Source organism: Mus caroli, unplaced genomic scaffold (genome assembly GCF_978045245.1).
Source record: "Mus caroli unplaced genomic scaffold, Mus_caroli_1 scaffold_16, whole genome shotgun sequence".
NCBI classification, from domain to species: domain Eukaryota; kingdom Metazoa; phylum Chordata; class Mammalia; order Rodentia; family Muridae; genus Mus; species Mus caroli.
The window spans coordinates 95,771,694-95,777,407 of record NW_028227271.1 but is presented as its reverse complement, the minus strand read 5'-3'; the positions used below and the strand labels follow the sequence as shown (position 1 = coordinate 95,777,407).

Here is a 5,714-nt window from a genome sequence, read left to right as displayed (position 1 = left end):
GTTCCAGAAATGGAACTGTTGTTATAGATGGCTGTTAGCTGCCATGTGGGTGCTGGGTAGAGAATTCTGGATCTTTAGAAAAGCAGCCAGTGTTCTTAACTACTTAAGCCATCTCTCCAGCCCCTCAGAGATTTCCTTTATGTCCAACTCCAATACAGAAAGGTGTGTGTGTGTACATGCAAGTGTATACACATGCCTGCCTGCCTGTCTCTTAGCCTGCCTTTCTGTCTCTCTGTCTATCTGTCTGTCTGTCTGTCTGTGTATATATTTGTATTAGAGTTTCTGTGACTTGCCTTGGAGAAGAGAAAATTTAGTTTCTCTGACCTGTCTTGGGGGAGGAAATTATATACTAGGAGCCATAGACAAAACACATTTTTTTTCCTTGAGAGGTAGACATTGAAATCTGCAAATTTAATTATTAATTATGGATTTAGAAAAATTTCCCTTGAAGTTCTATCAGTCTTTTAAATGTATTTTCAGGGCTTTCTCATTAGCTATTTACATTTCAGAATTGTCATGTCTTCTTGAATACCTGGCCCTTTATGATGTGATGGCTCCTTCTTCCTTCCTTCCTTCCTTCCTTCCTTCCTTCCTTCCTTCCTTCCTCCCTTCCTTCCTACTTTCTTCAGTTCCTTCTTTTTATTAACTCATAAACAGCTACTTGTCTTGCAGTGTCTTGCAGCAGTAAGTCAGACAATACTTTCCACAGTAATGTCTGTCAAAGTAAAAACCCCAGCCCTACATTCATCAGAAGGACACTACTCAAGCGACTAATTCTGCCATTTTCATTCACCTTATAATATTTCAGCACAGCCAACATAACTTTCTTCCTCTTATGCTTATTCTTCTTGGGAGTGGTGTAAGACTTCTTCTTTTTTTTTTTTTTTTTTTTAGCACCACCGTGAAGTCTCAACACAAGATGAAGAGTAGACAGACTCCTTTTGAATGTTGTAGTTAGACAATATATGACTGCTTACCAGCAAAGATCAGGCTCTGCTGATCAGGAGGAGTTCTTTCTTCATTCTGGATCTTGGCCTTTACATTTTCTATAGTATCCAAGTGTTCAACCTTGAACATGATGCTCTTCCCCATTAGAATCTTCACAAAAATCTTCGTCTGGGTGGCAGCTCCATTATAGGTGGCAGATCAGAAAGTGATCTTTCTTTCTTTCTTTCTTTCTTTCTTTCTTTCTTTCTCTCTCTCTCTCTCTCTCTCTCTCTCTCTCTCTCTCTCTCTTTCTTTCTTTCTTTCTTTTTTGTTTTTTTCGAGATAGGGTTTCTCTGTATAGCTCTGGCTGTCCTGGAACTCACTTTGTAGACCAGGCTGGCCTCGAACTCAGAAATCTGCCTGCCTTTGTCTCCCGAGTGCTGGGATTAAAGGCGTGCGTCACGACACCTGGCAGTGATGTCTCTTTCTTATCTAGTACTCCTTATTCTAAAATCTACCTGTCCTGTCCAACATTAAAGTAACATACCAGCTTTATTCTGATTCTTTTTTTTTTTTTATAATGGTGGAATTCTTTTTTTTTTTTTTTTAGATTTATTTATTTATTATATGTAAGTACACTGTAGCTGTCCTCAGACACTCCAGAAGAGGGCGCCAGATCTCGTTACGGATGGTTGTGAGCCACCATGTGGTTGCTGGGATTTGAACTCTGGACCTCTGGAAGAGCAGTCGGGTGCTCTTACCCACTGAGCCATCTCACCAGCCCTTTATTCTGATTCTTAACAGGGTATATTTTCCCCATCTATATCAATTTCTTGTAGATTCCTGTTGATCTTATAAGATCAATAACTTTTTACAAATCTCTATCCTTTCAGATGAAATCTGGTATGCAAATTATGTTCTAAATGATATAATTTAATATTTTAGAGGTTTGGAGATCAGAAGTCCATAGTCATACTGGACTGAAGTTAGTGTTGGTTGCTTCTAGAAAGCTCTGGGAGAAGATGCATTTCATTGTTTTGCTTTTTGTTTTGTTTTATTATTGTTTATTAGCTTCTAGAAGTCTTGCCTAGGGTTTCTTCTTCCCTGTGGCTGCTGTGGAAGGAAATCAGTGAGTGGCAACTTGATGTATCGTGGTTCATAAGATGAGAAGCCTTGCATAAGCATCAAGTGGAGCTTCTCTGTTAGACTTACTAAGGTATCTGAGAACCGAGGATGCAATAAAACAAGATATGGTAGCTAGAGTGGTTTGACTGAAAATGGCCCCATAGACTCATAGGGAGTGACCTTAAGAGGTATGGTCTTGTCGGAGCAAGTATGTCACCGGGGATGGGGTTTGATATTTCAGAAGCTCCAACCAGGCCTAGTGTGATACTCTCTTCCTGCTGCTTGACAATCTAGATTTAGAAATCTCAGCTTCTTCTCCAGCATCATGTCTGTCTGCATGTTGCCATACTTTCATCTATGATTATAATGGACTGAATATCTGAAATGTAAGCCAGCCCCAATTAAATGCTTTCCTTTATAAGAGTTACTGTGCTGGTTCCTCAGAAAACTGGAAGACCCTGAAGAACCAGCTATACCACTGATGTCCAAAAATGCTCCACGGTACCACGAGGACACACGCTCCACCATGTTAATAGCAGCCTTATTTAGCCAGAAGCTGAAAACAACCCAGATGTCCCTTAACTGAAGAATGCATACAGAAAATGTGCCTCATTTATACAATGGAATGTTATTTAGCTATTAAAAACAAGGACGTAATAAATTTTGCAAGCAAATGGATGGAACTAGAAAATATCATCCTGAGTAAGGTAACCCAGCCCCAAAAGGACATGCATTGCACGTACTCACTGATAAGTGGATATTAGCCAAAAAATACAGAATACCTAGGACACAACCTACAGACCCAGACCGTAAGAAGTATAACAAGTACAAAGGCCAAGGAAGGACGTTTCAATCCCACTTAGAAGGGGGAAGGAAGGGCTGGTGAGATGGCTCAGTGGGTAAGAGCACCGGACTGCTCTTCCGAAGGTCCGAAGTTCAAATCCCAGCGACCACATGGTGGCTCACAACCATCCGTAATGAGATCTGACTCCCTCTTCTGGGGTGTCTGAAGACAGCTACAGTGTACATGTAATAAATAAATAAATCTTAAAAAAAAAAAAAGAAGGGGGAAGGAAATAATCGTGGGAGGTAGAGGATGGGAGGGGGAGAGGGAAAGGGGAACAGGATCAGGTATGCGGGGCTGTGGACAGGATAGAAGTGCAGAGGACCAAGAAAATGAATGGAGATAAGCAGCATGGGGGATGAGTGGGAGGAGGCACCCTCTAGAAAGTGCCAGAGACCTGGGAGGTGAGAGACTCTAAGGACTCAATGGGGATGACCTTAGTCACCTCAAAATTGGGGAGAGGGAACTTAAAGAGCCCACCTCCACCTCCAGTAGATAGACAGGGCCTCAAACAGGGGGTCAAGATTACTAACCCACAGTCAAAATTTCTGACCCAGACTGTTCCTGTCTAAAAGAACTGCAGGGACACAAATAGAGAAGAGACTGGCCCAACTTGGGATCCATCTCCTGGGAGGGCATCAAGGCCTGACATTATTACCGATGCTATGGTTACTTATTTGTAATATGCTTACTTGTAAGAGCCTGGCATGGCTGTCCCCTGAGAGGCCCTACCAGCAGCTGACTGAGACAGAAGCAGATACTTACACCCAACCATTGAACTAACGTTGGAGAGCCCTATGGTTGAATTAGGGAAAGGATTGAAGAAGCTGATGGGTAGAGACCCCATTGGAGGACCACCAATCTCAACTTACCCCTGGGAGCTCCCAGAGACTGAGCCACCAACCAGGAGCATACACAGGCCGGTCTGAGGCCCTAGGCACAAATAAAGCAGAGGTCTGCCTGATCAAGCCTTAGTGGGAGAAGCTGTGCTTAATCCTTGAGAGACTTGAGGTCCCAGAGAAGGGGGAGGCCTGATAGGGCAGTGAGTGCCCTCTCAGAGGCAAGGGGAAGGAGGAATGGGATGAGGAACTGTGTTGGGGGAGACCAAGATGGGGGCAGGGGGGATGACGACAATGATGGGAATGTAAATAATTAAAACAATAAAAGTTGGAAAAAGAAAGAGTTGTTGTGCTCATGGTGTCAATTCACAGCCATAGGCCACTGGGTAAGACAGTAGCTATTTGATGACCTTTGAGAAGAAAAACCAGAAGCAGGTTGTGCTGGACAGCTAGAGAGATCTAGCTCTCCACGTTGATGTGTATGGCTGCACACAAAATCAGCCTGGGAAGTAGGCAAAGAGCTCTGGTAATGGGCCAATGTATGTGCACATCACCAGCAGCCATACTGCAGCAGACAGGGAAGTCTAAATGTACGGATACAAAGGGGAGAGCCTCCAATCGTAGACACGGGGCTGAGGATGAGAACCAGGGGCTGCACTGGGGATCTGCCCCATTCCTTGCTGTCCTTGTGTGGGAGTTCTCATAGCCCAGGGATTTCTTTTAGCAACTGAGGAGTGTCTGAAAACTAATTTCATCTTCCCAGCCAGCTTTCAACCAGTGACCAATGAGAGCTGGTGAACTTACCCTTGGTAAGTTTGCCCTATGGGTAACTTAGAGGCAGCTATTCCCGCTGGCTCCTTGTATCCCAAGATCCCAGAAAATTTAGCTTGACATATTCACTGCCTTTTCTTTATCCTCTCACCAGCTGTCTTAGTAAGGGTTTCTAGTGCTGTGAGGAGACACATGAGCATGGCACCTCTTATAAAGGGAAACATTTAATAGGGGCTGGCTTACATTTTAGAGGTCTAGGCCATTGTCATCATAGAGGGAAGCATGGCAGCGTGCAGGCAGACACGATGCTGGAGAAGGAGCTGAGAGTTCTTTATCTGGATTGGCAGGCAGCAGGAAGAGACAATGAGCCATCAGGCCTGGCTTGAGCTTCTGAAACCTCAAAACCTACCCCCAGTGACATATTTCCTCCAACAAGACCACACCCACTCCTACAAGGCCACACCTCCTAAGAGCACCACTCCCTATGAGCCTCTGAGGACCATTTTCATTGAAATCACCTATTGTAATGTTTCTTAGCATCATCTTGCCCTCGAAACTCTTTGTACCTGAGTCCATATGTCAGTCCAAACTAGGTAGGTACAGGAAAAAAAAGATAGATATATATTTTTTTAAAGAAATCACATCTGAAATACATGTTCCATTAAAACAAGAATATCAGAAAGAAAGCTGCAAGCTCCTTCAACAAGGCTGTGGGGCTGACTGTAATGGGATTCCTGGCAAGGAGACTGTTTTCTAAATGTCTCAAAGGATAGGACTATGAGATCATCAAAGGATTAAAATGCCCTGAAAGTCATCATCAAATGCTTGTTCAGGGACAGGGAAGCAGATGTACTGTGGGCCCTCTCAGCTAGGCTCTGTTTCAAGGGCTTTGGCAGCTGGAGCTCTGTGTTCTATTTGCTGGCAAGGCAAAGGCTTTGCCAGAGAGCCTGGGGCTATCATAGTTTTTATACACAGACTTTGCATCCGCTGTCTCTTGTGGGTTGATAGTACGAAGTTAGCTGATTGTGGATGACGGTGCTTGGGGGAGAGGTGGTGGATGCTCTCGCTGGGGAGCAGGTTTGACGATGAGCCTTGTATAGGTCAAAGAGCCCTGGGACTGGCTAGTTCAGTAAGTGGAACAAGCCGCACGTATTCACATCCCCCTGTATTACTTTCTTCTTCTAGGATTCTCTTCTCCGCAAGCATTT

General features: G+C 44.0%; 1 pseudogene; it reads right to left on the bottom strand.

The window, feature by feature from the left end:
- Positions 1-657: 657 nt before the first annotated feature.
- On the bottom strand, positions 658-2,580 carry LOC110310732 (ubiquitin-ribosomal protein eS31 fusion protein pseudogene; annotated as a pseudogene).
- Positions 2,581-5,714: the final 3,134 nt, after the last annotated feature.